Source organism: Sebastes fasciatus, chromosome 11, assembly GCF_043250625.1.
Source record: "Sebastes fasciatus isolate fSebFas1 chromosome 11, fSebFas1.pri, whole genome shotgun sequence".
Lineage (NCBI taxonomy): Eukaryota > Metazoa > Chordata > Actinopteri > Perciformes > Sebastidae > Sebastes > Sebastes fasciatus.
The window spans coordinates 14,164,957-14,187,055 of record NC_133805.1 but is presented as its reverse complement, the minus strand read 5'-3'; the positions used below and the strand labels follow the sequence as shown (position 1 = coordinate 14,187,055).

The 22,099-nt window shown below is 40.2% G+C and overlaps 2 protein-coding genes across 2 annotated transcripts in view; one reads left to right on the top strand and one right to left on the bottom strand.

The window, feature by feature from the left end:
- The window catches only part of rbp2b (retinol binding protein 2b, cellular), a 232,898-nt gene that overhangs the window by 111,481 nt on the left and 99,318 nt on the right, over positions 1 to 22,099 (bottom strand). The window lies entirely within an intron of this gene.
- clstn2a (calsyntenin 2a) overlaps positions 1 to 22,099 on the top strand; it is a 165,767-nt gene that overhangs the window by 83,406 nt on the left and 60,262 nt on the right. The gene's annotated exons all lie outside the window — the stretch shown is intronic.

Here is a 22,099-nt window from a genome sequence, read left to right as displayed (position 1 = left end):
ATAATTGCTGCAATATATGAACGTCAAACCCTCTAAGTGCTGTTCTTTTATGTACAATTTGTGGCTGGGATTTTTTGGTGGTTTAAATTCACAATATCAGGAGCTTTGAGTTGGATGGAGGAATGATTCTAGCTTTCTGCGGTTTATGAAAATGCATTTATTTTCATAACCTTGTCAGGTTCGGAGTTTAGATAAATCTTCCTCACTCCCCCTGACAGGGATCTATTCATGGCTGCTGATAATTGAAGCCATGCGTCATCCTTTTTTTTTCTTGCCACTGAATTGCCCCAATTTAACCTGACCAAGAGATTGTTCTCAAGAGTGGAGGAATTATATTGCTGAGGCATGTCGGCTTTTCCTGATGACAATGTTAATTTTCTAGTCTAAATCTTAATCTGACACCGTGGAGCTGTTTTACAAGCTTGTCTACGACATTAAACAGTTACAAAGCACAGGTTTATTTTACAATGTGTAATCCAGCTTGAGTATCATACATTTCTATGATGTAGCACTTTGTACCATTCATTTATTAATGTTCTGACTTCATGAATCAATCTTTAGAACTCCTTAGAAATGTATTATGTAATGCCTTACATAAAAGCAGGGGGCCTTGACTTGGGGATGTCCCCTTCAGCAGTATTTAATGGTAGTATTAGATGTATAGATGCTCTACATTCACTGAAAGATTGGATATTGAGGACTCACTTTAGCTTTTTGAGAACAGGTTTCCAGCCTAGTAGGCCAGGTAAAAATCCCTGAGAAGTCCATGACAGTATTTTAACTTCTTATCGCTTCTCATGTTTGGTTTCCATTAAACCAGGTGCTGGGAGCGTAGTACCGCCTGGAAGTTGTCTGGTTCAGTCACAGAACAGGTACACGTTTAACAATAACAGTACGCCATCATTGTAAATCTCATCCCCAGATGATTGTTTCGGGGGCTGATTATGTTGTCTAACAAGAGTTGGAATCAGACCGCCGTCACGCAGGTACAGCAGAGCTGACAGTAACAGGAAGGAGAGAGACAGAGAGCGCTATTATAATTGGACAAAGTATTCTGAGACTCAAAGGCAAACGAAGAGGCTTTTTTGGCAGCTAACGCTTAACAGCTCATTATGGCGAAATGGCTCCTATTAATCCCGGCGCTGACAACCATGGAAAACTGATACTCAGCTGTTTTTTCTTCCTCTTTTTTTGTGTGTGTGTGTTTTTGTTCTAACGCCACAGTCATTATTTAGTGTTTCTCGATGTTACGTGCGAGCTATTCTGTAAATAATGGGTAAATACAGCTGACCTTGAGGAGCGCAAAACAGCCTGGATCCAAGTTTTTGGGCCTTTACCAGCCCTGTATTGCACATATACTGTACAGTGTAACCAGGGTTGGAAATTAGCACAAGCGACCAGCCAAATGCTGGGAAAATATGCAAGTGGCTGCTAGATTTGCTTCACTCACCAGCCAAAAAAACCAATAGTAATCTATTGAGTGGCTGGTACATTTTGTAATCTGGCAGGTGGACAAAAAAGTCAATTTTGTGTGTAACCACAAATGCTGTGGCATATGTAGATGTACTGTATATGAAGCTTTAATTATGCTTTGGAGGGGTCTAGGAAGATTTAGTTATGCAAAACATGAAAAAAAATATATAGAATATATTATGCAAAAATAGTTTAATCTTTTATTCATGTCACAATAGTGGGAAGATATACCTCCTTGACATTGTTCCTCTCTAATCACGCAGTACCGACTTACAGTAAATTACAGTACAAAGCTTTCCCTAGCAACCAAACCCCGCGACGCAGTAAAGATTTAATGACGAGCAGCCACACAAAAGAGGAAATTCATCTCGATTGTTTTTCTCCATGATTAGCACTTGGTTTTGTTGACTTGAGAAGGTCAAACCAGGTGAAATATGGCCTGAGAGGAGAAAGCAACGCTGTGCACTGGCTGCTGACTGGTGATATTTCTCTCCTTGTTTTTCATTGCACGCGAATGAAACCCATACAATCGCTACCAAGGAGACTGTGAAAAAAACAGCCATCAAAAGAGCAGCTCTGTCCCAATTTATCTCCCTTTGCTATTGTCTACTGCTACAGCTCTCCCTGTGTTTTGCACAGACTCTTGCATACCCCCGCCTCCTCTTCTTCTTGGAGTCTAACTATTCTCTCAAATCTTTATCTCAATCTGTGCCTCCGTTTCTCTCCACCTAGCGCCACATTCCTTCTCTCTCAGCTCAACCATCCTTCCTCCTCTCCTCTATCTCGACACTTTGCTCCTAGCGAGCCTGTATACAGGCAGTCACTTATGCATTACGGACACTCTCATCAATCCTGGTTTTGTTTTACTGCAGAAAAGAGTAGGCTGTCCTTCTGGCTCCACATTAATTGCAGTGTGGGAACATGGAGCAGGATTGTTAAGTACTTGCCTATTTTTCTCCTCTCTTGTACTTTTCTCTCGTCATCATTTATTCCCTCTCCCATCCACTAGTGCCTTTCTGAATGCCTCACAGATCCCCTCATCTTCGCTCCTTCTTACCCCACCTCACCTTTTTACCTATGTATTCTTCTTCTCTTCTCCTTCCTGTCTCTCGTTCTGTCTTGCCCTCTTCCTGCGGTACCACATTTCACTTTGATGTAAACTACCCACAGTGGGCCTAACTTGAACATTATACGCTGAGACAGGCATCCCGGAGATGAATTGTTATTACTGCATGCCATGATGGCACCCTCTATCCTCTGCACCCTCTTCTTCAACACCTCCCTCAGAGCAAAGGTGTGTGGGTCGAGGAGTATGTGCTGATCGAGCGTTCTCAATCAAATTAGCATGAGGGATGGTGGCAGTGGACTCTAGGGTGCTGCGAGGCAGGCAGGCAGTTTCATTTGCTTATTCTTTATCTCGAGGCCGCAGTCAACAGGCACAGATTCTCCCCATTCATCATGGTCCCAGAATAATGTGCTGCTGTGGTATATTGGTTCCTCTGCAGAACTCACACAGAGTAAAGGAACAAAAGTAGTTGAAAAAATAGCAGGGAAAAGGGAGAATGGATAGCTGAGGGAGAAAAATGGCGGAGACAGATGGACAATGAAAATGAGAGAGGGTCATCATGGGCAGCTGCCACGGAAAAACATGTTTGATTATTCCCATTGGTTAGTTTACGTTGTGCATGTGCGCACACGGGTGTGCATGTGAATGTGTTTGTGTAAACCATAAATCTCTGTATTTATTACAATCCAACGTTAGTGTCTTTAATGTTTTTGAACTTGTGTTTTGAGTGTGAGCCTGAATGCTTTTGGTGCAGTTTGTAGCTCAACATCATTATCATAATCATCAGTCATTTTATCTCCTGATGAGAATTAATGAATTCTTTATCTACAGTAGCTGTATTGTGTATAAAGTCCACCATCAGTCCAGTGACACCTTGTTTACTCAGGCTGCCAAGCGAAAGCAGCGGCGTCAGTCTGCTGTGGGCTCAGACCTGCCCAATACTTAATCACTGCAGTTATACGCGTATGACTCATGAAAATAGATTTGAAGCCTAAAAAGACGTATTAGGTTGCAGTTACATAAAGCGAGAGCCATTATGTGGCCAGTGCAGACAGCTGTATTGATTTAAGCATATCTGTTCTATCTTGTGAGATGGCCGAAATGCCAATGCTGCGACAGCTTGTAAGTTCAACTCACATTTTGGGCAGTAACTCTTAAACTTTTTTTGTACTGTATATCGATAAACTTCACCGGGTCAATAGTGTGGTAAATTTCAGGCACATTTTTCAACCGTCTTCCTACATTTGTTCAAAAACACAATTCAGTCATCAATCTTTACCCTATATAAAGGGAAGTGTGTTTGGGATGCATTTATTATGATTTAAACCATAGACTTGTGACCATAGTGAATGTATATCGTGACATCACCCATTGTGGACTGGTGTTTTGAAGCCTCGAGTTCGGCATTTAAGCCGTCGTCATCTTGGTTATTTTCAACCAGAAGTGACACGAGAGGGTGGAGCTAAGTACAACCGAACGCTGAATAGGACATTTTTAGGCAACCAAAATCTTACAATTAACTTTCATGAACAGAAAACACACTGTGAAAGGGCAAAGACGAAAACACGTGGTAGCGACCTGTCAATCACAAGGTAGCCACGCCCTAAAGCATACCCTGCTTTATGGTCTATTTGACTCTAAATAGGATCATCATTTATTAAATGAACATCATTCTTTATTGAAGAAGACTTGAAACTAGCGATCGAGACCATAAACTCATGTTTACAATGTTTACTGAGGTAATAAATCAAGTGAGAAGTGGGATCATTTTCTCATAGACTTCTTTTTGCAACCAGAGGAGTCGCCCCCTGCTGGCTATTAGAAGGAATGCAAGTTTAAGGCACTTTTCAGACCCGGAGTTGCAAAGTGATTTAAAACGTCGATGTCCAATGTACAATGTCATCCGGTAAGGAGATGTGTTGGCCAATCAAATACATTCAAGCCCGCATTCCTGGTGGATTACATTTGTGACATGAAAGATGCTTTTTCTACTGTTTACCCCACAATTGTCACAACAAATAGATACAGTTGTAAAATGATGTCTCTAGATTATTGTAATATTCTGTGCAATTTTTTGGCATCCGTTATTCAAACTGGACTTCCTGGATTTCATGCCTCGCCAATACCTGAAGCAACACGCCGCCATCAACACAGCCCCCTGTGTTGTTTTACTATCACAGAGCTGTTCTCAGTCTGAATGCCCATTTATTAACATAATTTTAATACAACACTCCAGCTGGAATACATATCTGGTGCTATGAACATAAAAATGTTATTATTTCCCAAGGTAACTTTATCCAAATTCAGCCAGCATCAGGCCAAAGTTGCGTTTTTTTATTTTTGGAAGGCTCTCTCATATCTGAGAAATCTAACAAATAGTCTGGTCAAGTAAAATCAACCACACTGTCAAGAACACCCCATTCATCACTTCATGTGCAGGGAGGCATGTTTGAGATGCATTTGCTCCGCCGGTTAAACAGAATTCTTTTCATACTCCAAATCTTGATAGATCTGAATTTAGCTAGATAATATTGACATTACAGTAGATATTATTGCTTCAGTCAAACTTTGGCTGCTGTGTTGAAGATGCTAACATATATCCCAAATTCCATAGTTTACCACTGTGGAAAGTTTCTACCATCTCAAAAGTTACTTTGCTGAGAAAAACAAAGAAAAAATAGACATAATTTACATTTTATCAATGCCAGTCATCCTATATTTTTTTTTTACCAAGCAGCAAATTTAGCAGTTATTGCTTGTAATACAATATGGAAAACATAGGACTTATTATCATAAGTTCAAAGCCAGTGGTGAGCAGGATTTTTGTAATGAAAGGCAAGCTATTTGAATTATGTGAGCATGCATTATTTACAATACCTGACTTGTTAATGAGTCACAATGATGGATGGTTGAATCATTGTGAGTGAAAAGTTTCCCTGCCGATCTGTCAGGAACAATCACATCATGTTTTGCCAGTTGCTGCACTGAAGACACAAACAGGAAGTGGTCCAGAGCTCTCCAAAACTTTCTCCAGTCATAATTAAAACTGTTCTTATCACTGCCTTATGCTCTTTTGCTTCGAGTTGTATTGTCATTTTCTTTTGTACAGAAACATTGCTACCATGACAATAACAGCCCAAAATATTTTCCGTCTGCACAAGAACAGCAGGATGGCGTATTATTACAAATCTAAAAAGAGAGACAGGACGGAGTAGAATGGAAAATGGGAGTAAATAAAGAGACAAAAAATGTTAGAAAGAAGGATAAAAGACAGAAACAAAGCTATAGGCAGGAAATAGGGATATGCAGCGTGCATGCGTGTGTGTGACAGAGAGAGAGACACATAGAGGGGGAATAGAAAGGGATGATGTGATGGATCATCAAAGGATAAGCAACAGCATTGAAGGGACAGTGTGATCAAACCACGCAGGTCTATCTCTGTCTGCCCCGAGGTGAAGAGGAACATACCGCTTTGCCTGCCTGTCTCTTTCTTTCTCTCTGTCCCCTTTGCCTTTGTGATGCTGTTAAATGTCTGCAGTGGCTGCTCAGTCGTTAGGTAATAGTGAGGCAAGTCTGCGACATGAAACGGTTGCAGAACATCAAAGATTCTGTATGCTCTTTAGAGGGCTGACACCTACCTGCAAACCGGATTTCTCTCTCTAGTGCAACCGACATTAGCAGACCCGCTTGAACACCTTGTTCTATTTTGTCAGCATCTTGTCTGTTAATGTTAACCCCTAAAGACAGTAATAACATGAGGAATTATCACCTGACTCTGTAGTTGCCCTCAGCTCTACAGTGCTTTTTAGTGACCTTTAGCTCCTTGTTTTGGTTTTCTGGTATGCAATGAAGTTGGTGGATACCAAAACAACTGAAAGGAAAAGGAAAGCTTCTTTGTGCTTTGTTTACATAGCCGGCCACAAGTGCTTTTAGTGCATGTTCATGCATGTGAGCGTGCCCCACTGGCTAGCTCATAGCCGCTGCTCTGTTCTGCTCTCATACCGCGCTTACAGCTGATAACGCCGTCCCGACTGTGCAGAAGCGTAGCGCCCACCCAGGTTAACACTGTTTGCTCTGTCAGCAGTGTTGCCTTTGCTTTCACTGTTAGCGCTGTTTGCACCGTTGGCCAAGAGCCTCCAGCTCAGCTGTCGCCATGTTGAGAGCCGTGCTGAGGCAGTGGATATGCTACCAATCTCACCTTTTAGTAGGGATGCAGCGATCCGACTTTTTCAGTCCCGATACCGATAGTGATACCTGGGCTTTCGGTACCGGGTAACGATTCGATACCAGTGTATAATTAATAAGCTGTCTGCGTTACTGTGTGGAAGTGACTGGGATCATTCATTTATGTGTAAGGCAACATCAGGATTGACTTAAACATTGCTTTTCTAACTTTGTAAAAACAAAATGTAACAAATAAATATATAGATACATTTTGTGAATTGCTATTTATTATTAAGATGATAAGTTGTACCAGCAACTTATTAAAAAATCTTCAAAATGAACAGGAATTACAATTCAATTCAATTTAACGCAGCAACAAATTGGTCAAAACTTAAACAGGAATTAAAATTGCATGCAAAAATGCATATACTATATAAACATAGAATTGAAATTAATAGATCGGCCCCACTGTCACCGATATCCGATCCACCTATTTGAGTCAGTATTGGTATCGGTATTAGTGCATCCCTACTTTAAAGAGATGATATATCAATGTTGAGTTAAAAGTTTGTTTCACAGCACCCAAGTGGTTAAAATATCTTAATTAATATATTTTAATATCCTAATTATATATAATACGATGTGGTAACTTGGGTCATTAGATAAATCCAGTATTTGACTTCAATCAAGCGTTCCCTCTTGGGGAAACTCAAGTTGTTTGACTCAGATTGGAATACTGCTACATTATGATATAATATGCTTTATTGTACTGCATGCTTGTGCTGTGTTTGCGTGTGTGTTATACCTCCTGCGATGCTATGGAAATAAAAAGTGGAGATGTTCAGAAAAATGGATACAACACTTTTAAAACTTGTGCCAGGCCCAGACACAAGTCCTCTGTGGTTTTGGAGTAGTATAGTTTTGTCTGTACAAGCCTTTTCTCCTCACACCGTGTCTCCCTCCATTTTTTTCTGTTCAGAGCTGGAGACAGGCTCTCAGTGAAGTGTCAGAGTGTGTGTATTGATATCTCCTCCTTGCCTTAGGACATGAGGTTCAGCAATACGCCTCCACACCCATCCCTCTCTGTGTTTGCTCCCAGCAGGACAGATACATTCCCCTTTTTTCTCCATCAGTCGTCTCAATCCTTCTCCTGGTTTCTCCTCTCCCTCGCTGTCTCTCTTTCTCGTCCTCCTTCATCACAGTAGATCCTCATTTGAACTCCGCCGCACAGCCACGCGCCTGAGTCAATGACATCCTCTCATTACAAACCAGGAAGATATCTCGTTTGTCACATTTTATTGATTCTGCTCTCACCTGACCTTGTATCTGACCTGCACGTTTGCACCCATGATCTTCACTCTTCAGTCTTTCTCCCAGCAGGGCCTGTTGTTTAAAACAAATTGTATTTTATGTATGTGTGCGTGTGTGCGTTTTATGGTTGGCTGAAAAGTTATTTTAAAATGCTTCACATTTTATTTATATGGAGTATTTTACATAAGTGTTTTCTAGCTCATAACATTTAACTTTCAAAATGTAAATTCCGTTAAATGATTTCATTTCCTAAAATGAAATGTCAAGTACAGCAGATTTACGTCACAACTGAATATAATTAAAGGAGGAAACTGCTCCTAAGTTTCTCCAATGGATTAGCATCTTGTCCTGATATTCATTCAGCTTTTTAAGGTATTTAAGAGAGGAAGTTTAAGTATTATGGGACAGTGCAGCAAATGAAGAGACACAGGGGAACATATGATGAATAATACCTACATAATAATTTCCATTGTTGTGGTGCAGCAGTCAGTTGTTAATTAATTGATGACTTCAGGTTGATAGAAGTCTTATTAGCATGTGGTTGACAATGTTTAAATATTGCCGAGGCTAAAGACCTGTCCATCTGATTTTTTAAATCATGAACAAGTAAAAAATGTCAAATCCTATTTATTCTGAGCTGAAATGATCATATCTGAATCGAATTGTATCGACCAGCTTTGGATCTTATCCTTGCAAATTTATTCTGGATCATTTTAAATGTTTGTGTTACATCATTTTATGTCCTTTTTATATTTCTATCAAGTCCTAATTAAAAAGTCAGTTGTTGAGACATTTTATTTCTGACTAAACAATTTGTGGTCTTTTTGCCACTTGGCCTGCAGGTGTGGTGTTGTGTGTGTGTGTTTTGTCTGAGCGTGTGTGTTTGTGTATGTACTGTAAACTGCTTCTATGAATGCTAAAATTAGTTCCCTCCAGCTTGTAGCCTTCAGTTGTCAACATGCTGTAAAGGATTACACTTACTCCATCTCCTTTAAAACCCATCTGTCTTTAACTGTACTATTAGTCTCACACAGCGTTATTTAAAGGAACAGTGTTTACCATTTAGGGGGATCTACTGGCAAAAAATGGAATATAATATTAATAAGTATGTTGTTTTTTTAGTGTATAATCACCTGAAAATAAGAATCATTGTTTTTTTGTTACCTTAGAATGAGCCGTTTATATCTACATAGGGTGCGGGTCCTCGTCATGGAGCTGGCCGCCATGTTTCTACAGTAGCCCAGAACGGACAAACCAAACACTGGCTCTAGAGAGGGCCAATCGCGTTTTCATGTCGGCCACCATAGTTTTCCTACCCACTTGGCACACGGGAGAAGTTTCAGTTGGTTGCAATTTGCAACCCCTCCGATAGATGCCACCAAATCCTTCACACTGCACCTTTAAGGTTGTATTTCTTTGCATCCAATGTATTGCTTCAGACAGATGAAGCATATGACCTTAATTGAATATTGTTACTATGTCATCTTGTATTCTGCGTTATTGAGTTGAGTTACTCTCAACTGAGGCTGATTGCATCCTTATCTTGTTTCAGCGAAACCACAGTATAAGTAACAAGTCAATTTAAACAACAAGAGGAAGGATTGTCTCTCTATCTGGAAGAAATTGCACATGTCTACTTTTCTTTGAAGATATTATATTCTATAATAGATCCATGCAATCATCCAACTGGCTGTCTCATGATCTGAGTAACTTATCCAAAATAACCTGCATCTAACGAGAAATGTCAAATACGAAACTAAGCCATTTCCAGTTTCTGAAAAGACATTTGGTATTGTTTTCTGTAACACGCTGACAAACGGGGAAACCCATTTGTATGATGGGAATCACCGTGCCTCTCTGCTGTCGAGGCGAGCTAATTGGACCCATATAAGATGGTCAGAGTAATTACTTGTCCAGTAATGCTCCACTGGAGCTCTGTCATCAATGCATTGTCAAGTCGCTCACAGCGTCAAACAACCTCTTAGCCTCTGATTGATTTTCCAGAGGACCCGGTCCCGTCCCTTATTACCCTATTACCCCCTTTTTCTATTCTGCCCTGGATCGGTCTCTCATTTCTTGACACCATGTGATGATTTTCAATTTCTCGAATGCTCTGTCTTTTTTGTGTAATGAGCTTAGGCTGTGTGTGAGTGTTAATGTGTGCTTGTGTTTGTGTCTACGAGGTTTTTGTGAATCCCCTGAAAACTACCTTCTGTGGCAGCTTGTTTATTAAATGAAAAGGTATCATTTCATACATATAAATCACATCTTCCAACTGGTGCTCCTTTGTATTCATGCTCTGGGGCAGCATGCATATGACGCCCATGTATTTTACCATGTACCATTACAAGCCATACAGATATATCAATGCATAAAGAGCACGAATTTCACATCTGTTTGACAAAATTGCCTACTAAATTACTAAGAATCTTGAGCGGTAAATCTGCCACTGTTATCACTGTGAACTTTATGTATGCCTTGCGGGAACAGAAAGCTTGACAGGCAAAGCAAAACACTAACTAATGGGTGCGAGGCTTAGCTAATAGATTAATTGTTAGCACGCAGCAAACTCACTTAAATAAACTACTATATAATGTGCTATATAAATGTCTGAAAATAGCTCTGCTGGCTCTATCTAGCAGTGTTAATAAATGTGCTGATGAAATACTCACTGACTTTCTTTTATTGACACTAGTTCAAAAGTAAAGATTGACCAGATTTTGAATCTTGATTTAAAAATAGCACTTTTGTACACAGATCTATTCCGGTTTCAATATTTTGTTTCATAGTAGTTTCTTGTCACCTCCTCTGCATTCCAGTCTGTCCTCTTGTGCCAAATGCAGAGGAGGGAATCCAGTGAAAACTTGTTTGCTGGCAATGTCTGTGTTTTTTAGTTGTAGGAGACAGACAGGAAGTGGAAGGTAGAGCGGCGATGAGACGTGCTGCCTCTCTTTTTTTCTCGAAATGACAGCTGAAAGAACCTGCTCTTCAAGGATATAGAGCACTGACCCATGGTCCTGATGTGAGCTGAAATTACTTAATGAAATGTGCAGTGAATGGCAGCTGAAACTAATCCAGCAATTCTCTGTGTTCTCTCGCTCGCGCTCGCTCTCTCTCTCTGACAGTGCGTTGACAGGGCTTCAGTATCCTGACAGGCCAATTAGACAGCAATTTGCATATCTTCCTCGCTCCATTTGCCTTGTTCATGTGAGCATAAAATAGGATAATCTGGCTTGTGGACCTGTGTACGACATCAGAGTCACACAGACTAACTTTATCCTCCATAATCCATGACCCCTAACTCCACCCCATCTCTCTTTCATTGTAACTGACTCAGACCTCTGTTGTTGTCCCATCCTTTCCATTCCTATTTATGTTAGCCTCTACTCTACACTTTCAACTGCCTCTCATCTCTCATCATTGTCATCCAGGACAGCGCTCCCTGACTCAAGTTAATAGAAAAATGCTTTTTTTCTTCTTCCAAGAAATCCTTCAGTTACAATTGATTTTTTTTATACCCACTGTACAATGTATGACAAACTAACCAAGATCATGTATACAAACACCAGCTACAGTAGGAAGCAGGGCTGTGAAACGAATAAAATATTAACTGCGATTAATTGCAAATTAATTGCACATTTTTTATCTATTCAATATGTACCTTTAAGGGCGGTTTGTCAAGTATTTAATACTCTTGTCAACATGGGAGTGGACAAATATGATTGCTTTATACAAATGTATGTATATATTTATTACTGGAAATCAATTAACAACACAAAACATTGACAGATATTGTCCAGAAACCCTCACAGGTACTGCATTTAATATATAAAATATGCTCAAATCTTAACATGGTAAACTCAAGCCCAGCAGGCAACAACAGCTGTCAGTGTACTGACTTGACTGACTTGCCCAAAACTGCATGTGATTATCATAAAGTGGGCATGTCTGTAAAGGGGAGACTCGTGGGTACCCATATAACCCATTTTCATTCACATATCTTGAGGTCAGAGGTCATAGGACCCCTTTCAAAATGGCCATTCCAGTTTTTTCTTGCCAAAATTAAGCGCAAGTTTGGAGCGTTACTTAACTTCCTTCTCCTAGTATGACATGGTTGGTGACAGTAGATTCCTTAAGTTTTCTAATTTCATATGATGCCAGTATATTCACTCTAGCTTTAAAACTGATCCGGTTCAATGTAGAAATTGGAATTATAGTAATAAAACCCAGTCTAACTGTATCTCAATGACTTATTTAATGAATCCCACTATCAATTTGATGTATATAAAATCGCTGTTGGTATTCTGTGCTGTACGTATTTGACTCAGTTCATCTAGAGTCTATATATTGTGTTAATGTACCTTTTGGCTGGAGTTTCTGTTAATCTAACTTTAGTGGCTGATGCTAGCTGGCACAGTAATGCCATTAAAAGTCCACGGAGTAGGCTAATTTGAGTCATTTTTTGGCAACACAGAACAGCTTTATTTTGTCTGCATATTGGTAAAATGACGCACTCCTCAGTGTGTATCATGTTTCATATTTATGTCCCTTCAACTCTTATGTCCTCAATCCAGCTCAAACTTGCACCTACGTTTTAATGCACTTTTAATATACTGATATTACCTCATTAGATATTGAGTTTGCTTAGTTAAGTGCAGTACATTTACACTCAACTGTGAAAACTGCAAGTAATTGACATAACCCTTATGATACAGTCACAAGATCAATTTGGGCTGTAGCCTAATTTAATGAGTAAAACATACACATGTAGCTATGAATACGGAATTATTAACGGCCTTACTGTAAGTTAAAGGTGCTAAATATGATATCCAGAGCATTCATTTAGCCGCAAACAACGATTTGCTATGTAGAGCTATAGAGGAGTAATGTCTACCTGAGCAGAGAATGAAGTCGCGCTCCCTCTGTGTGTGTTGTAATCTAAGCTTCTCTGTGCTTCGTTGACATAGCCGGGCCGGCTGTACGTGCTTTTAGTGCATGATCATGCATGTTAGCGTGCCCCACTGGCTAGCTCACGGCCCACTCTCTGGTCCCCCCCCTCCTCCCTCCAGGTAAACACTGTTAGCTCTGTCAGCACTTTTGCAGTTGTTTGCATTGTTAGCGCTGTTAGCACCGTTGGCTGTAAGTTTTTCATTATATCTCAAATCAGCAAATGTTAAGAGGGGAGGTTCGGTTTTGTTAGTGTGTAAACTAATTTGTTTTCAAGCCAAAGTTTAATGAAACAAATGCAAATGGTCTCTTTTAGATGTTTTTTTTTTTTCTCACTGTATAAAACAGACACTTTTCAAATGATGAACTATAGTTTAGACACAGGGTCACAGACTGAATTTGAAAAATGTGGTTTAAATCTGATGGATGTCTTGCTGTTTTCTGTCAAGGTGAAAGAGACAAACAGCCTTTTTATTCAATGATGCCTCAGCCTGAGAGACCTTGAGATTATCATCTGTGTTGGAGAGAGAGAGAGAGAGAGACAGAGAGAGAGGTTAAATAAGGACTAATAACTACAAGAGAGATAAAGTGATTTGTTCTGTTTAAATATATTCTGTCTCACTCTTAATATTCATATTTCATAAAATGCATTAAACTGCAGGAAAAAAACAAAACAGAAACAAATTTGGGAGCAAAACAGTTGCCTCTTTAATCTTCATATTGCTGCAGAAATGTGATCGTGGTAATGATCCACAAATTAATTTTAAAAGTAACACTCTTTTGTTTCTGGGAACACCACCATGAAATTGAACCGGAACAGTCTCTATCCAATCGTACTGCTCATCACATCCACACGTCTACCTGTATTGTAATTAATGATGCGGAGCTCCGGGCCAGACTCATTAAAAAGAAGATGACGCACACAGTCGTTCCTCTCATTTAGCCGCTGTTTTGGATGGAGACGCTGGAGGAGGACTGCCAGGACGGACGGTCCTGGGGGAGCTATTAGTGGACAAAGAAGTTTTAATTGATCTAGCATTTTTCATGGAACTGTTTTAATAGTTAAAAATTTAACCAGCAGGTCTGCCGTGTGTAATTGTGGCATTGCACTGCGTAACATCACAATTAGAGACAGAGATGACGCACATACCTGCTGCCTTCAGAGGGCTGTAAAGAGTGAAGAAAAGGCCGTTAGTATGGGCTGCTAACTGTGGTGGGTTACAGGTTCATCTTTATTCTGGATTGCTGGCATTAATGCCATGATTGGAATACTTTTTTGTTGCTTATTTTATCTTTGTTCTCCCTCTGTTTTAGTCTTTTTTTCCGTTCCCCAGATCATCATCTTTCCCCCCTGCTATTCATTTTGGGGTTTTTTGTACTCTGTTAAAAGCTTCTCTGCTATTCACCTCTCCAAAATGCTCCCAGTTTACTGCCAGTCAACTGTTAGATTGCTGCTGTTCAATAAATTAGATTTCATCCTCATGGTCCAATCTCCTCCTAATTAAGTGCCTCAAACACACAAACACACACATAACCTTAAGGCAGAGAGTGTGTACTGCTGGACATGGGTCTCCAGGGTCAATTATGGCAGTGTAATGATTGTAATTAGCTAATTTTCAGCCCATTACCCTATTTTATGTCTCATGCAGCGGGTTGTAATTTAGTGAAAGAGTGATGGCCGGTCTGGCTCCGGGTGATAGATGATAGTCAGCGCTAGAAAAGGGGAGCCTCCGTCATTAATAGTGTCTAGGAATGAGCTGTCATGTCACCCGGCCCACACACAGGTACAGAGTGGAGGGCGCGAGGCAGGAGGGACTGCCCTTGGCGCCAAGTGAAGACTATAACTCCAAGACAACAGGCAGTATACATGTATGCTAAAAGCATGTTTAGGTGTGCTGTATTTAGAGGCTGAATCAGGGCAAGCAAAATGCCACATCGAGCTAGTAAATCTAGCAACTCACTTGCGCAATCGGGCAAGTGGTAAAAAAGAATTAAACATGATGATGAAGGTAGCTAAGGAGTGAGCCTTCTTATAAATTGTATTGTTGTTTTACCACTGTACAGCACTTCGGTCAACTTTTCTTGTTTTTAAATGTGCTCTATAAATAAACTAAACTTGAAATTTGAGCCATCTCGCTACCTTCTCATCTCTGTTGAGAGTTGCACATTCACAGTACCGATCGGGCACTTGCAATAAAGTGGCGGTGGGTAAAGACAAAGTTTGCAAGTGAGCATTTCAGTTATCCTGGAAACGGGAGTTAAGCTGAGCATTAGAGATGTGGGCGAAACTCCAACTATGTATTGCGCAGTTTGCCGTAAGTTTGAAAGCAAAGCGGATAAAACATGACAATTAACTTAAGTCTTTGTTGTTATTTGATGACAACTAATAAAACAATTTGTACAGGGGTAAGTAAAATTCTACTTCAGGCAAGTAGATTTCTGACCCACTTGCCTGACCGGGGAAGTAAAACACAAAAACGTTGAACCCTTTAATGTCCTCATGGATGGATTCAATTTATAGATCCATCCATATCTCAGTGCCTATTACACATGTCATTTCGATGTCGTTTCTAACACCCTGTCAAAAAGAACAGGTTTAATGAGACATTGCCTTATGTCCCGATTTCTCTCTGAGAATGTCAGTTAAGTGTCTTTTCTGCAGCATGTAACTGCATTTCTTTTTTCCACTGTTCACATTTTGGCATACCAATCCCAGTGTAGAGATAGATCACCTGCTGAAGTGGTCCCACAGCATCTGACAGCAAGCGAAATAAGATTTTTTGGTGCGTCTTCACCTGCCACTCTGCCTTCTTTCAGCTATCGGGACGAAAAAAGGAGTGCTCACTTTTCTAGAAGTGCCAGAACGTGTGAAAGGCAATTCCAAACGAGTGACAGAGTAATGCATGAGGGCAGCGAGGGCCATCAGTCAAGTGCTGAACGGAACTAAGTCAGAGTTCTAGCTAACATATACTCACAGACACTCCCATGGCTCTGCGCTAGACCCAAATTACTTCAGGCGGACCGCTGTTGCAGGAAATGACTTTTGACAATACAGATTTGTATTGTATGAAGATGTCCGTTAGGTATTTTGAAAATGCCATAACAGCGTCACTGCGATGCTGAACAAGTCTCTCAAAGCACATTGTCTCTGACGTCAGCAGCCATTTTAAAGAAATTTGTAAAAATTAAGAGAACACTGTTGTACATACGCCGTCAAGCGATAGTGAAGCAATTGCGTGTGATTTCACTGTTCACATCCCAAGTGGATGCTCGCTGAACAATTGTAATGATTAGAGATGTCACGATACCACAAATTTAGTAGTAGATACCAAAACCAGCACCACTACGATTCTCGATACTCAATTCAATACCACGGTAAAAAAACAAAAATGACAATAAATCCCATGTACTTCAACATACACTCCTTTATCGTTTGCATACTGGTTTTTGCTAATTTATTATTCGTCCCTGATGATCCGTCTCAAGTTTCTCGACAAAAACTAAATTTTACAAGATTACATTTGAACACATTATGATAACGTTAGAGTTTACCTTTGACAATACCCATTTTTACTTGAACGCATTGTAATGCAACCTCCGTACGTTAGCGGTTAGTTCCATTATTTAGCCAAGCAGGACTGTGCTGCCCGCCGGCTGCTAACAGCTAACGTTACTGACTCTCCTCCTGCCACATTCAATGATCTTGACGACGATTTCAGTGATGATGACAACAAAGATTTGTTGTTCACAGTGTAGCATTATCAAGCCCTGATGAAAAACGAGTAACATCACATTTTCAGAATTTTGGCATCAACTTGGTACCAAAGTATCAGTTCTCGTGACATCCCTTTGTAATGATAGTAGCTCAAAGTAAATATAAATCAAATGCCCTTTGAGTACTTTCCTTCCAGTGAGACAACAGACCAACCAGTATTAAAACATAACACTTTGAGCAGAGATGTTTATGAATTCATTTAATTATTAGAGAGATAAATAAAGATTTAGTTCACTGCAGTCTTGTACTCATGTGCTCAAGATCTATATGTGCCGTATAGTCATGGTATATAAAGCATTGACACCTTCAGCTCTACAGCACTGCAGCTTCTGAGCTTATTTCCAGTCGTGTTGTTAGTATTGTTTCACAGGTTTTTAATCTAGTGTTACACCCCTGAGCATCTCTTTATCTCTGCTAATTGTGAGAGAGTAAAGGCAAAAAGAAAAAGGAAAAAAAAACAGTGAGAAGGGGGACAAAGGAAAACTCCCTTATCTATGTCCCCCTACCTCCCATGGCACAAACAGATGAAGACAGTCTAATACCAACCCCTCCCTGCCCTTCTAAGACCTTTTGTTGACCTTTTTGTGTCATTTAACTCTATCACAAGCGGGGCTGTTGCTACGAGGTGAGGATTTCATCAGCTCTCGGTCCATATGGGTGGGGTATTATGTGATGACAGACTTGTTTACTTCTAAAGTAATAGCCAGTCTTGCACCATTCGTTGATGGTTAAAACAGCCTCTGGCAGTCTGGCACATTATCTACATTTTTCATGTGACTGTATACAGGTGGTGTTTACTGCGTTAGCTTGTTTACCATCTAGGATTACAAGCCATTGATGCTCAGTATCTGTCCCAGATAGATTCTTAATCCAAGATCATGATTTCCACTCAGGTGCTTTGTGTCTACTGTATGTTTTTTTCCACATGTATGTTTAATAACATTTAGTGCTCCCATCCTACCTTGTAAATGATGTTGTCAGTATACATAGGAGACAAAGTGAATGTGACAGCTTAATGGGTACCAGGACAGAAATTAATTTGGTATGCACACACACTGGTTGCTCTTTTCCAATTTCACACTGAGATTCATGTTAGGAAATCTGTGTAAAATGAATGGAGTTCTCTCTAAAAAACAAAGACACCTTCCTCAGCTGAAGAGCTGACAAATGATCAAACATGACAGCGACGCATGCATGAGCTATCGCCTGCCGTCTGTTATGCCAAACATAACTAGCATGCAGAGATCAATGAAAGATGACAGATTAGGTTATCTTAACCTCCACAGCATATCAAAACTACACTGCTCATTACCTCCTCTCAAGATGTTTTCTCTGAATTTACCTGATGAATGCTGCATGCAGTCTCGCCCCACAGCCCACACCCCTGCTGGCCCACCTGACTGACGGTTCACTTATGTCATTTTAATAAGCGTGCATTAGCATGCAAAAGGTCTCCTGGGGTTCTCAAATGCCAAATGCCACCAGATGTCATTGATGTTGTGTTCGTTTTGACTCCTTCTATAGTTAAACATCTATAAGAGATAATGTGAAAATGATTCTGTACCCAAGGATTCATTAGAAATGGAGAGAAAAAAAGGGCTGGATGAGAGAGAAAAAAGCGTGATACAAAAGAGACGGATGAATTTATTTCTGATGAGTTTTGCTTGGTGCTGTCTGTTCACTGATTGCAAGAGGAGATAAGCAATGCCTCCTGAAACTGCACAGCTCTACTAACATCTGAAGTAGAAAACACTGACTCATTTTAAAGCTCCATTTAACTACATTTTTAAGAAACATTTTGGAGGATGTAGTTTTGTGATAGTGTTGATTTAATATTGCATTATACAGAGAGATGTTTCTATTATTTTGACCACCCTATTTATATGAATGAGGGCACGATAGGTACAGTAGGATCTATTGGAGGACTGTTGTATTAGACTGCATTATTTTTAGCTAGGTGTACTCTATAGATGGACATCTGAGTGTATATCTATATGCAGTGTGCATCTGTCATGATTTAATATGAAACCTCAGCCCAGATGTTGTGGTTTTACATTTAGTCCTGATCTTTTTCATATGGGATGTGGTTAGATGATTAGATTTTTGTGGAGCTCGGCAACAGGTCAGTTTTCAAAATTAAATTGGCAGTCATATTATTTTCTTTTAACATTAAAGTAACTAGGCGATCACGGTATCAGTGATAATTTAATATACTGTATAGCTCTAGCTTGTGTTGTGTTAAACAGCTTGTTTGCATTGCTAAGTTGTCAAAGTAACACAAACCCAATACTCATCAGAGGGATACAAGAAAACTTTTTTTTCCCAATTAGTGTAGGCAGTAAGTAGGTCTGTGGATCTCTGCCTCAATTTGAGATGCAGGATCATTTATGTAATTAATTCATGGGTCAAAATAATCCACACTTGAGCAGTCAAGTCAGTTTTATTTATATAGACTCAAATCACAAATTTATCTTAAAATCAGAACGAAATAAGACATCTTCTATCCTTACAATAAATACTGTAAGTTATTACTGTTCAGTTATTTCTTGAGCTAAGCCATGTAGTCACGTTGGTTTTGGGAAACAGACATAACTTGATAGATAGTTTGACAGGGTTCAAAGTTAATGTTTTTTTTCACTTGTGGGTCAGAAATCTACTTGTCCAAATTGTTTTATATATGAGCAGTTATCAAATAACAACAAAGACCAAATTGTTTTATTTAAGTACATGAATCTGGAGTTTTGCCCACATCCTCTCACACCACCTGACTAAACTCCTGTTTCCAGGATAATTGAAATGCTCGCTTGAGTGCCCGATCGGTACTGTGCATGTGCAACTCTCAACAGAGATGAGAAGGAAGCGAGATGACTCGCCTCAAAATATGTGGTTAATTATTTTTTACTCCGATCGGGCAAGTGACGCTACACGCTACACGCTACAATGTTCTCACCTCAGAGACACTGTCAACTTAAAAAACAAAATTCCCCTTGCTGGAATCGAACCAGGGACCAGGGCAGTTATGTGGCATGCGGTGTTATCATAAGGCTACCAAGGCGCTCCAACACTTTTTGTGTGACTTTTCTCAAAGAATCCGAGTAGCGATTAGGATTCTGCAGAGGGAGCTAATCCCCCTTAATGAACACAGACATTAGCAATAAACCTTAGTCAAATCAGCAATAAGAAATACCACATACGGAGGATGCAGTGTGTGTGCTGCAACAGCAAACGGCATGAGTGTAACAGCAGTGTAAACAGTGATAGTGAGGAGTTATAATGTCTTCTCTATTCTCCTGCATGATTATGATTGGACGTTACTAGCACCCTGCTGATCAACAAGCACAACAAGAACTTCAGTGCTCTCCCTGAAATGTTGTGCTTCATTTTCTGTAACTTGCATCAAAACAAAACAATTTAATGTTTCTAATTTATTGTAATTTTGCATGCTTTTCACAGCATGTAACATGCACACATAAACTGTAATGTAGTATACGTAAATCAGAAAAAATAAATTGATCATGTTTCCTCTTATACCATCACTGCTTTGGCGTGTGAGTGTATGCGTGTTTCTGTGCAGTGAAGCATGTGCATGACATAGAAATTGTGTGTGTTTTGGTGTGTGTACATGTGAGTGTGTATCTTCTAGAAACCAGTGGGCCGTGTCCTCCTCTTCTCAGTGAGCTGCTGAGCTGACAGAGGTCATAGTCAGAGACACTGTGACATTTTCAGCTCAGAGGCTTATGGAGACTCCCTGCTGTACCTGGCAGTCTGTGATTATCTCCGAACCAACCATGCCAGCCCGCAGTCCAACAGAGGGGTGTCCAAAATGTAGAAAGAAAAGAATCACAATTATTTGAATGTCACTGAGGAGAGGAGAGGAGCAATTCGGTTGAAAAGATAATGAACCGATGGTGTTAGGTATGAAAAGGTTGACTAGGAGAGCAGATTGACCTCAGAGAATGGTCAAAGTGACGTTATGTTAATGAGCTGCAGAGCTTTTTCCTCTCTCCTGTGGAATTTCAGAAATAAATGTTGAAAAGTACAAATATTGCTGCAGGCAACAAGCTAGACCTAAAACAGACAAATTCTTGGTTTTATTATGCCTTAGCACCGGCGACAGCTGTTGCTGGAGGATTATGTTTTGGGGTTATCCGTCTGTCCGTCTGACCCATTGCCGTGAACGCAATATCTCAGGAACACTTTGAGGGAATTTCTTCGAGATTGGTACAAACATCCACTTGGACTCAAGAATGAACTGATTGGATTTTGGTGGTCTTATTAGAAAGTAAGTTGCGAAACTCTTGCAAGATGGTTATTGTAAGGCATTGACCTTGTTGGGCAGCGAGTTTCGCAAGAGTTTTCACACGTTATTGCAACTTTGGGGTTACCTTCTAGACACGACGGATTTTGGTGGTCAAAGGTTAAGGTCACTGTGACCTCACGTCCGTACCATTCTTGTAATATCTCAGGAATGCCTTGAGTGAATTTCACTGAAGCGATATCTCAGGATACGGCTAGGCAATATTGAGAAGGTATCACAATATTTTTGACCAAATACCTCTAACAATATTGTGACCTTTGGTGCTTTTACAAAATATTTACACAATGACATATTTGATAAATAAGTGATGTGGATATAATGACTAACTAACCAATAGAACCATTAGAACAGTCTGGTAAGTTCAGAAAATCACTTTAATGTATGCAGCCTTTAAAACCAGGAAAAGACAACACTTATGCCATATTACGATTTCCAAAATCGTCGGTCTTCTTTAGCCGAGATGGATGGTTGATCTGTTGGTCCTTCCCTAAACTGTAAAAGTCCCCTTACACAGCAGTGAATTGTCAGCTATGGTGAACAGCAGACGACTGAGGAACAGAGGAGGAGGAGGAGGAGGGGAGGAAGGTGAGAAAGAGGGTAGAAACAAGAGCGGGTGAGGCGTGTCAGGGCCAGGGTAAGGGAGGGTAAGGTTGAGCGTTGCGTCTGAGTGTCGATGTAAAGAGCTGAATAATTGCTTACCGCTGTGAAATCTGCTACAGAGGAAGTAAGAAGGAACATGGGGAGGAGAAGGTGAGGAAGAGGAGGGGAAGCACGCTGAGATACTCAAGAGGCTGATAGTGATATTTATACCTGCATTAGTTATCTCACACACTGTACTGTAGTTATCGCTCCCCTCCTTTTACTCCTCCTCTTTTATCTCGTGCAGCTTCTCCTCTCCTTCCAGTCACTTTTTAATCCTCTCATCTGCATCTCTTTGACCTCTTCTGTGCTACTTGTCAGTGATATCCCCCACAGTGCTGAGGTCTATGGTGTCCTTTTTCCATTTGGGGGGGTTCTTTCCGTCGTACTTGTGCCCTGGCTCAGA